This window comes from Diceros bicornis, chromosome 14 (assembly GCF_020826845.1).
Source record: "Diceros bicornis minor isolate mBicDic1 chromosome 14, mDicBic1.mat.cur, whole genome shotgun sequence".
NCBI classification, from domain to species: domain Eukaryota; kingdom Metazoa; phylum Chordata; class Mammalia; order Perissodactyla; family Rhinocerotidae; genus Diceros; species Diceros bicornis.
In genome coordinates, this window is record NC_080753.1 from 16,495,388 (window position 1) to 16,507,893 (window position 12,506).

Here is a 12,506-nt window from a genome sequence, read left to right on the forward strand (position 1 = left end):
CAAACTAGGCGGGCCTTAAGATTTGTTTTAACTGACAAAAACTGGCAATAGAGAGATTGTGCCAGTTCTAAGTCCAGACCATAAGAGGATTTGCAGCTGTCTTTCTTGCTGCTCTTAGAAAAAAATGTCACCATGTGAACAAGTCCACGTTAGCCTCCTGCATAATGAAAGATGTGTGGCCCAAACACCCTTGTTGCCCCAGCTGATGGCCAGCAATCCACCACACATGGGAGTGAGACTTTCTGGGACTGGCCAGCCATAGAAAATATCCCAGCTGCCTACAAACTCATGAATTAACCCAGTCAAGATCAGGTAACTTTGGCCAGACCAGCAGAACTGCCCAGCAGAATTGTCAGTTAAATAAGTAATTAGGTGGTTGTTTTAAGCCACTATGTTTGGGGGTGGTTTTTTATGCAGCAAAAGCGAACAGATAAACTCTAATTCAATGATATTCTGAAAGCTTACTATGATATTTTGGTCATTTATCTCAGTTGAAAAGGGGTGAGAACTCTACGCTATTTTTAATTCTTGGAACTATGTTCTGTACATTTTCTTTTCTTTGTCTTGTTATCAGAGTTGACGTGAGGTCAGTGGGCTTTCTCTAGAATCCAAATCTTCCCCACATTTCTAAATTACATTTTTAACAAGTAACATAATCCAGCTCTGTTGTAATCATATATTTTATAAAATAAAAATATCTTTCAAGAGTCTTTGAAAGAATACCTTATAATTTTGATTTTTTAGATTGCTCTTGTGGCATCCCTTTCAAATGATTGCAGTTATTAATTTGTTTGCTTGCATTTGCTCTCTTCCAGGTTCCTGTTATAATTCAGTATATTTGAGGTTACATGAAAAATGACATCCTGGTAAGTGAGTTATTACCTTAATTGGTATCAGATTCTCTGTACCCAGATTTTATCGACTATTTCCTTTTGTACCATTCACTTCAATCTCCCTCGGATACAAGTGCAGCATAAACTTCATTTTGTTCACCCTTTGGACAAAGAGCCTTACTAAACAATTTTCCTCTAGCTTAGAAAGAATACTTTACAAAGCATTAACTCTATGACTGTAGTAGATAAAAGAGAGAGATGAACAGGCCTAGAGAAACAATAACCAAAATGAATGAATGAATAAATGAATGAATGAATGAATGAATAGTTCTTCATGAATAGACGATATTAGCTCTGATGCCTTTCTTCTCTACTCCCTGGTACATCTCCTAAAGTGGGCATTTTGTCAACACTCTAGCCTCACTCAGGTGCTCAGATGCTCTGGTAACATCGTCTGCATTACATAACATTTTTAAATGCAGGTCTCAGCAGGCTCACAGGTTTTCAAATTCTCTGACAGATAATTAGGTTGACACTAGACTGCATGAGAAACCCAAGAAAGTGACAGGAATTCTATTAATACCTGGATACAGAATTCACAAGGGAACACAGTAGGTCAGGAAAAGATTCCTAAAGTAAGAAGCTTGGCCAAAAATAGATTCAATCAGTTTGACTTGGTCAAAACTGAAGGAAGAATTTGAAAGAAGAAGCCAGGGAGTTGGACAGGAAAGACTAGCACAAGAATTTTCAAGAAGTTGACTGAAGAAGGAATAAACTAAAATTAATAGATAAATAGTGATTCTACCTGTAAGTCTTAAGAGAGGAACATCATTAAGGCAAGAGATTGGGGGAGATAGATGAAGCCCAGAGATAATGAGAGAATGGGCAAGCAGCAGCTCACGGAGAAGTGAATAATTGTCGGCTGAATACGATTTGGCCAGAACTGTGTTTAGAACCTGAAAGTTTTTCACTTCCTGCTAATGAGATACAATATTTATTTATTTTTCCCTCAATTTGGATGTGTTGTTTGCAATCATCATGGTGGATAACTCCTTTATATCATAAAGCTGCCATGTCATAGGGTAATAAATGTAATTGAATATGGAAAATATAAACCGCTAAAGGAATTTCATAATAATCGTGGCAAACATAAGTATGTATATGGATACTTAGACTCTAAAAATCAGCCAGGGCAAATAGCTTCCACATAAATGAAGGGGAAGGAAACAAACAAATAACACATTGTGACACCACCCAGCGACCACTCGGTTCAAGTGACTCATTGCCATATTCCTGAGCAGTATTCTCTGTTCTCAGTGAGGAAGGCCCTGCCAAGGCAATGCATAATGTGTTCGTGTACTGAATGTTACATTTTTATGTGGCTGGATTTTGTGACGTCTTCTCTCAAACCATCCATCACAAACAGACACTAGAGAGAGGGATGCTTTTTTAAAAAGAATCAAAATCTATTTATCGCTCTACGTATCTTTTACTTTGCTGTCTTCCCTCTCTCATCTTGGTTCATATTTAGTGGTTTCTCAGTCAAAGCTGTGACTAAAATAATGATGAACCTGGAAAAAGAAAAAGCTATCTTGATGTGACTGTAGTTCATGTTTTTGATGCTATACTTGATGACAACTTATTTTTTTGTTGTCAACTCTTGGGAGCTGGGAAGCACATCATGGGGGTTGGTGATAAACTATTGTTTTTGTTAGTGTCTTTGACGCTGCTTTGAAGTTTGTTGTAAATATTATTCTGGTTTTAAAGAAAGGCATATCAGCCGTAGACAGACTTCATGAAGGCCAGCCACATGATAGGTGAGTTGACATGCATGACCCACTCTAATTTCAATGTTGTGTCTGGGCTCCAGGTCACTACATGAGAAGTTTACATTCTCTTAAGAGTTCTTTAACATGCAGTCATTAAGTGGTGACACGGCCAGAGTTTAGGTTGTGGCGCCCCTACTTTCTTAAGGGTTTCTCCCTAAGTCCAGAAATTCCCCACTTCGTAAATTAATTCATTGTTGACCTTGAAGTCTAATGGGTGAGCTTTATGGAAGAACCAATAATGACCTAAAAATCAAATACAGATGTAATTATATGTAGATGCAAATATACTGTTCAAATACACATATATATGATAGCATTTATATAAAATAGAAAAACTATGATTGTGCTCTTTATATGGTACAGAACCAGGTATACCGCTTTTGGTAACTTTCATTCCTTTGAACATTACTGTGTCTGTTATTTTCATGTTTTATATACGTTTCAAACAACTTATCCTTTCCTGCACTCTCCACCATTCCCACAACATGTGCTTCCAATCAACCTATACCATCACAGGTATGTTTTTTCCTTTGAAATAGGTACAGACTTTTTTAGATTCTACATATAAGTGAGATCATACAGTATTTGTTTTTCTGTGTATGGCTTCATAGAACCAGTGAGTAAAATGGTGGTTGCCAGGGGCTGGGAGGGCATGGGGGAAAGGGGAGATGTTGTCAAATGATACCACCATTCAGTTGTAAGATAAATAAGTTCTGAGGATCTAAAGTACAGCATGGCAATTACAGTTAATAATACTGTATCGTATACTTGAAATTTGCTAAGACAGTAAATCTTAAGTGTTCTCACCACACACACTAAAGAATGGTAACTAGGTGAGGGGTTGGATATGTTAATAAGCTTGATTGTAGTAATCATTTCACAAGTTATACATATATTAAATCAACATGTACACCTTAGAAAAATCACATTGTACAACCCAAATATACACAAAGTTTTGCCAATCATTACTCAACAAAGCTGGAAAAAATTTTAAAAGCCAACAAAAACTCAAAATAAATGCAGAATTTCATTTCTTAGAAGAAAACTTAAATATTTTCCACCTATCTTTAGTCTTATTATATATCCCCTTAGTGCTCTGTACATGTATGGTTTCTACAAATCTTTCATCTACTTACACATGCCATACTTGTTTCATGTATGACAAGCCAGCAAAATTGCAGAGTAAGTGAAGAATGTTTTCTAAGTCCTGACTTTCTATGCTCTTTTTCAACACCTCCCTCTCCTCACTATCCCCTCTCATTCCTTCTAGGTTTCTAAAGTAGGATGGAAACTATTCAATTGAGCAAATATTATTGAAAGTCCATCATGTTTTCAAATAAATCACAAATATTGGGCCGGCCCCGTGACTTAGCAGTTAAGTGGGTGCGCTCCGCTGCTGGCGGCCCGGGGTAGGATCCTGGGCGCGGACCGACACACCGCTTCTCCGGCCATGCTGAGGCCGCGACCCACATACAGCAACTAGAAGGATGTGCAGCTATGACATACAACTATCTACTGGAGCTTTGGGGGAAAAATAAATAAATAAATAAAATTATATAAAAAAAATCACAAATACTTCAAGGGCAATTAATCTAATTCATTGCTTCCTGCAGGATGGAAACTTTAGAAGAGGTTGAAATGACTCTATAATCCAGAATTTCACATTAGGAAAAAATCAAAAAAGGTACTTCCATTCAGACATTCTTCTTAACCTCACAAGGCTACTTGTCATTCTCAAACATCTCACAGGCCATTCCCACATCTTCCAGTGTTTTCTCATGCTGTTTTCTCATCCCAGAATACACTTTCCTCCCAGTCTTACTTGTTGAAAGCCCAATAAAACTTTCTTTACAAAAACGGGTGGTCAGCCCATGGCCAACTTGATTTTTTAAAATATTTTGTTAAAACATTATTTATCTTGATTACTGAATTATTTGGCACCACCTTATATTTTGTACTCAAGGAGAAGGCCTCAATCATCTCACCCTAGCCCTGGCCCTGCTATTTATCCTTCAAAATTTCCTATATTAAATCTTACCTAATATCTCAGATAGAATTAGTTTTTCTAAAATCTCAGACATTTAGCTATACTTTTTAAAATATATCTATCACATTACAGAATGATTATGTGATTTTTTATCTATATTCTCTGCGATATAGGAAGAAAATAAAAACAATTCTTATATACTTCTGTATCCCAAAATATAGCACATCCTTTAGATCAAAGTTTGAGCTTAATATATTTGCTGAATGATTGAATGAAAGACAAAATCAGGGTGGAAGAAACTCTATAATGTGGAACATTTTTCCTGGTGCCTTTAACATACAGTTGTGGTAACTCCTTAATTTACTTTTCAATAGGCTTTTCTCAGGGCCTTTCATTTACAAAGTTATTTTAGGGCAAGTTTCATGTCTTTTATTATTTGTTTTTACACAGTATACACCAAAGAAACAGTGACACCTAATGGGACAGAGACCAACCATTTTGAATTCCAATTATTTCAGGAAATATGATGGTGAGAGTAGGGGGTCCTTACATGACAAGACCTATATTCTTCTTCACCTCTCTAGTACCTAAAATATGGTATATGTGCAACCAAGTTTTGATGAATAAATAAATGCATGATGGGTACGTGAATGAATTAGAAACAAGAAATAAAACATTCTGAATAACGGGAGTTTCTTATAGATATTGCTCATCGTGGAAGTTATTTTTTTCTTGTGTTTTTGTTTGTTCGTTTAACTTATAAATATAGGGATTGTCTAAAACTCCTTTCTGTCATATTTGTAGAAAAAGCATTTTAATAAAGGTAAATTTTTAAATCTACAGGGATTTAAATTTTCCTCTTGCCACATTTTAAAAATAGTAAACAGACAATATGCATTATCCATAATTCCAGCATTTCCTCTCCCCAACTGATGTGTACAGAATCCACAAGAATCAACAGAGCTGGTGCAAGGCATGAAACCATATCACAAAGATGTTCAGAGGTTAACATCTTGCCCTTTCTCATGAGGGTATTATTGAAACCCTAAGAAACATGAGGCGCTAAAGAATTGGCTGTGTAACCTAGTACCTCGTTGGGATTGTTGATAACTATTATGTATAGCTTCAAACATATTTTTAAGAATGTATTTATATATGTTAATGCTTAATATCAGATGCCTTGCATAGAAAACATTGTAAAATATAGATTTTATCATCATTTGCAACTGAAAATTCAACATACGTATCAAAGTCCTGAGTTAAAATACTACCCTTTAAGTGTTAGTAAGAAGGGTTTGAAATTAGGGAATCTAACCATTATTTTAGTTTCTATTGTCATTACCAAAGTGAATAGACCAGTCCAGTAGTACCCCTTACAGAAGGTAACTCCACCTACTGTTGTTTAAGTTTTCACCATTTCATTCTCAAAGACTCTCAACACGTGTGGAATGAACTGGTAGGTGGTGCACATCCACTGTGAATTGACCTGGTAGATGTGAGTTAATATTTACTGCTGTAGTTCTGAAGATTTGAGAGGGAGATGGTGAGGTTGAGGAATCAGTTAGGGATGGAAAGAGTGACAGAAAGTAGAGATGTGGTGGAGTAATGATGATACAAAGGGCACTAAACATCAACTTTATCTAGTTCACGATGTTTCCTAGGTCTGCCGGTATCATTAATCTTCTGTCTAGAAGCAGAAGCAAGGCAAAGAGTGGTTTAAACACTCTTTGTTTTTTCTTTTACCGTCTTTGCCCCATCTCAAGGACAAGGTTGCTTAGTATTTTCTGAAGACCATTCTCTGCTATGTTATATTTGCTGATAGATAAAAATGTGATGGAGAAAAAATCTGTGGGATTACTTAAATCTTGTGTTTTTTTTTTTTTGCTGAGGAAGATTTGCCCTGAGCTAACACCTGTGCCAATCTTCCTCTATTTTGTATGCGGTTTACCGCCACAGCATGGCCACCGCAGACTGGTGTAAGTCTGTGCCCAGGAATTGAACCCCAGCCACCACAGTGGAATGCACCGAACTTAACCACTAGGCCATGGGGCCAGCCCCAAAATCATTTTTAAAGAGGAAAAATTAACACATAAGAGAAGAAAAATTGCAAGTTATAATTAACTTCTGATGACTGGACACCTACTTTATGCCAAATACATTATTTTTTCCTAATGCTTATAGGTACACAAGTTAGGTGTTATTTTTCTTGCTTTTCAAATAAAGAAATTGAGGTCAAAGAGGTGAATACTGTATCCTAATTTACTAAGGAATTTAGCAAGGACTCAAATTAAACCCCAAATCTAACATCCATGGTCTTTACACTCCAACACTCTCATCCATAATAAATACATACTCTTATTTCCATTTTGCATAAGAGGAAACTTAGATATAAAGAAAGTAAATGGTTTTCTGAAAATCACTTTGCAAGAAAGAGGCAGAGTCTGGATTTGAAACTAGGAAGTCTCCTTCTAGTGTCCACACCCTGAACCCTGACCCATTTTGCCCCAGCTGTGCCTTAACTCATTACTTGTTTATATTTTAAAATCTGTTTCCACCTTATATACTACCTATTTTAATATTCCATAGAATTGTACTGTGAATGGAGTATTGTAAGCAGACCTTGGCTTAATTCACATGTTGTTGTAAAACCCTGGTCCACCTACAGCAGGTGTCCACAGTTGTTCAAGCCAAAAACATGAGAGCCTTCCTTGACCCGTCTTCCCCTCACGTGCCACATCCCACCTGACAGTCAATCCTGTAGACTCTATCTTCAAAATGTGTATTCGAGTTCAACTGCTTCTATGCTTCTCACTCTGGCCTAAGTCAAAATCATTTCTCACCCAGATTAAAATAGTAGCTTCCTAACCGGTCTCTCAGATGCCATGGTTACCCTCCTACAGTCTATTCGCAGCGCAGCAGCTAAAGGAATCTTCTTAAAAGATAAATCAGATCATATCACTCCTCCAGGAAAAGCTCCCTCATTGCTCCCCAGTCCGCTCAGTCATTTCTTGCAATGATCTATAATACTTTTCATAATCTGTCTCCCTTTCCCCCCTCTCATTCAACCTCCTCCTCCCCTGGCTCACTTCCCTCCTTCACAACTGCCTCCTTGCTGTTTCTCAGACACTCCAGCAGGTGTCCTGGCGCCTTGTGGTCTTTGCACTGGCTGCTCCTTCCACCTTCAAGGTTCTTCCTTAGGTTGCCTGGCTAACACTTTCACCTGCTTTAAGTATTTGTTTAAATTTCCTCTTTTCTGTGAGGTCCAATCTGATTACGCTATTTAAACTGGCATTTCTGCCCCCACCTTCCTGCCTCCCTCATCCTCATTCCTCTACTCGACTCTTTTTTTTTTTCCATATTGCTCATTGGGATCTAACATACTATTTGTTTTACTCGTGTATTATATCTGTTGTGCACTTCTGTCTTCCCTGAAGGGAATAAATCTCAGCGATGTTAGGTATTGTTCTCTGTTTTGTCGACCGATACGTCCTAAGTGCCTCTAACCTTGTCTGACACACGGAATGTGCTTGTAATAAGTGGTCTGACTCCATTTCTTGAGTCTGACTGCTGGCAGCTTGCAAACCTTACCCTCTCTCTTCCCTTTGTGTCCCAGATCTGGGTGAGCTGATAAGAAAACCTGGGTGCTCCTTCTTTGACACAGGTTGGAGATTCAAACCATGCAAACCCCTTTGTGAGTGAAACCTCACCCCGGTGCCACTCCCTAATCACAATGAAAACTCGAGCCAGTCTCCTCTCCTTGCTTTTTTAAGCCATTTTGAACCTGCTTGAGAGGCCTGCCCTGCTCCCTGCAGAGACCCCAATTATGTAAGTAATAAACCTCGAATATTACCTGGGAGGGGTTTGTGGCATCAGTCTCAACATATGAACAAAACTTTTGGTAGGGATCCTTCCTGCCTTTGCAGAGTAGCCACAACAATGCTATAAAAAATGTTTGTTAAAGATTTTTAAAAAGCAAACAAAAACTACCACACAGACTCTGTAGTGACAAATACCAAGAGAAGATTCAGGCTGATGGAAAGACTGGTATTTCTGCACATGAGAGAGACCAGCTAAAATTTCCAGATGGGGAATGGTAAAAACTTCGAGTTCTCTAGATCATAACCAGGGGGGAAACAGATTCAGATGACAAGAGCTGACTATGAGAAAGTTGAATCAGCTCACAGCCCAGACTTACATAGAAAAGTCTGGAGCAATGCTGCCCATATGCCTCCCTCTGGTTATGTGTAGAAGACCAGCTCTGTGGGCCAGGAGAAACTCAGGAATCTCCGATTAGACCATAAGACCTCAGAAGATACATGACACCATACCCTCAGACACAAACACCATATTCATTCATCCCCTCCAAACCCATCAGCTGAAGACTGGTTGAGATCTCAGGAACTAGGGACACTGGATTAAGTTTTACACTAATGGATAGTAACAGGAGGAGAATGTAACAATAAATCGCAGTAAGTTGATAAACATATAAAAACATTTGGTAGCTTCCACTAGGAGTAGGCATTCACTACTATGATAACATTAAATTTAAATACCTAGTAGAATAAGATCTAAAGATGTTTTGACTGATTTAGTTAATGCTTGTACTTGCTCTGAGGTAAAGAGGCTAAGTTTGCTACTGAACTAGAAGACAGGCTTATTTGGCAATTGTTCTACATGTGTCATACTGTTGAATTAATACAGAGAGCAGGGCCTAATATATTTCTATTTGTAAAAAAGAAAAAGATTATAAGAAGAATCAATATAAACTCTTATGTCCTGTACTCCGATTAATCTATACCTATGGAATCTTTTGTCTATGGGAATGCTGCCATCAGCATTGAGCTATACATGGTGTAGGCATTCTGATATCTAGATCAGCTATAATCTGATGATGTGTAGGAGATGCAGTATATTTTATGTAGGAGAGAATTTTAACTATTATATTAGTAGGAGTTCTACCACAGAGAATACAAAATTTTTTTCTGACAATGACCTCACAATATCAGTTAGACGTTAGTACATGAGTATTTTCAGTTCTTGAGTAGTTTGATTAAACCCAGGTAAAGTTTATTTACCCTCAAGCTTTTTACGACTTACTGTATATGCTCAAATCCGCCTTTTATTATCTTTCTTTCACAATCTGGCCTAACCAATTATTTCTACTTTAATACAAAATTCCTTTCTCTCTTTTTTAATCTTAAAAGTCGATTTTCCTTCCTTTTTGCTTTTCACACAACTGTAAATTTTTTTTTCTGAAGTATCTGGTGCTGTATAGTAGTGGACTTAGATGTGTATATAGTGACACCATAAAAATAGGAAAGCTGTATTATTGTCCATCTACAATTATAGACAATTCTTCTAGGGATATTAGAGGAAGGATAGGGAATTCTTGGGTGCTAATGTCTCCCTTGGAGCAGAATCATTGCACAGATTTTTAAGTTACCCTTCTGGATTGTACCAATGTGAGATGTGTTTTTCTCTTAATGGCCCCTTTACTTGCAATATTTGTACATTTTCTTATCTCTAGATGCCTAATTTATAGAGATCAGAGGCCCTTTTGGTTGTTTTATTTAAAGAGCCATAAATTATATTATTCTAGCCTATTTACTTTCTAAGGCTATTTGGAAATGTCTAACCACACATTGAATATTTTCTAAATTGTTGTTTTCACATTTTAATTTTTTTTTCCTGGTTAAATGGGCTTGAACTCATCATCAAAAATAAGGGATAATGTCCTCCTTATGGCTGCCATTAAGTGCACCCCAGAAACCTATTGGATGTTTCCTACAGTCTATGTTTCATCTTAATTTAATTTACAATTTGCAACGGTACTCAATCTTCTCTTAAAGAAAGGTTTCTGAAATTGCCTTATGTAGTGTACTTTCTATTTATATTTAAAAAGCTTTTCATAATGTGTTATTCAAATTTTCTCTTTTCGACTCTGTTGCTTTTAAATATTTTTTCCCATCAACAAGCTAATGATTTATTGAGCTGCTTGGTGCAGATCTACAGTCCAGGAGAATAAGTATTTTGCAAAGTCGTGAATATTATAGCATTTTTTTTTTTTGGCCTTTCTTCCTGAAGTTTAGCACCTTAATCGCAGCCCTTAACTTGTCTCTAAACAATTGTTTTAATTTAATTTCTATAGGTTTGACTTTTGTTCTAAAGATTTCACAATGTAGCTTTTAGGAAAATACCTTGAAGAAAAGTAGCTCACTTAGAAGTTCAGGTAAAGCTAAATGGAAAGAGATAAATGCAAGGAGGGTAGATTTCAGAAGATTACAAAGTCTTTTAGAGGGAAGAGCTTAGAGTGAAATTTTGTTTTTATTTCTAAGAATAATAATTAAAAGAAGTTGCTATTTATTGTTTTGTCTCCTAATTTTTCTCAAACTATTCTTAAACATATTGATTTTGATATGTCAGAAGTTCCACCTCATGGCCATTTTTACACTAAGTAAAAACTATTTTTTGCCACTTTTCAAGCTAAGTAGAAGAATTTGGAAAACAATGCAGCTTTAGGAAGTAGACGTGTTTACAGGAAGAGTTGGAGATTTTGACATAGACAAATTCATTGCAAACAAAAATAAGAGGCTATTAGGCAAAAAATGTGTGTGCAATGAGTGCCTTGAATTTCCCAGCCAAACAGAGGTCTAGGAATGATCAGCATTTTCTTAAGTTTATGGAAACTTTTTTTCCCTAATTGTAAATACCTAAAAAAATCCACATAGGTTGACCAAAAACATCACATACAAAATATTCATAGCATTACTATTTATAATAGCTGTACACTGGAAACTACTCAATTTTTCTTGAACAGTAAATTGGATAAATATATGGTGGTATATTCATACCTATAAGAATAGAGAATGAACAACCTATTGCTAAACACACCTACGTGGTTGAATCTGACAACCACTGTGAATGAAAGACACTGGATTCCAAAGATTATAAATTGTATGATTTTTCTGATATAAAATTTAAAAAAACACAAAGCAGATCTATGGAAAGTGAAGTCAAGTAGTGGTTACATTTTATAAGGGAGGTCTGGGTAATGACTGGGATGCTGGCAATTTTCTATTTTCGATCTGTGTGCTAGTTACATGGATGCATTCATCAAGGTGTACTCTTAGGATTTGTGCACTTGTCTATATTTAATACTTCAAAAAAGATCAACAACAACAACAAAACCTAGATGTTCAATTCCGGTAAATTAACTGTAAAATAAAATAGCTCTTTCAAATACCTCTTGAGCCCTCTACTTTTTATATTTTATTGTATTTAGATGAGCTTAAGCTCATCTTATGTTTCTCATATGAGACAATCATTTCTTACAGCAAATTTTTGCTAATCCAATGACAGATAGATGGGTCTGAATGCCTTACTACCAACAATTCTTTCTTTTTTTTAAAGATTTTATTTATTTATTTTTTTCCCCTTAAAGCCCCAGTAGATAGTTGTATGTCATAGCTGCACATGCTTCTAGTTGCTGTATGTGGGACGCGGCCTCAGCATAGCCAGAGAAGCGGTGCGTCGGTGCGCGCCCAGGATCCGAACCCGGGCCGCTAGCAGCGGAGCGCGCACTTAACCGCTAAGCCACGGGGCCGGCCCCCCAATAATTCTTTCTTATTCTTCTCTCTGTCATTCCCTATCTCTCTTTCTATCTCCCCCCACTCTCTCTCTCACACACAAACACACAAACTGAATATGACATTGTAACATTCTTAGGCATTTGAATTTTAAAAGAGGAAAATGATTCTATTAATGTCCTTTACCAGTTTTTAGTCATTACATACATATGAATATATCAGCATGAACTACTTGACACATCATTTATGAATAATTAAAATTTGTAATTGA

At 36.7% G+C, this 12,506-nt stretch overlaps 1 long non-coding RNA gene across 5 annotated transcripts in view; it reads right to left on the reverse strand.

Annotated features, from left to right (window-relative positions):
- Nucleotides 1-12,506, reverse strand: part of LOC131413585 (uncharacterized) — a 107,222-nt gene that overhangs the window by 70,096 nt on the left and 24,620 nt on the right. For 4 of the 5 annotated variants that reach the window (XR_009221982.1, XR_009221983.1, XR_009221979.1 and 1 more), the window contains exon 1: nucleotides 6,046-6,380. The exons of the other annotated variant lie outside the window; for it this stretch is intronic. This is a non-coding gene — a long non-coding RNA (uncharacterized LOC131413585). Of the gene's footprint in view, nucleotides 1-6,045; nucleotides 6,381-12,506 lie in introns of those variants that run through there. 5 annotated transcript variants of the gene reach the window in all.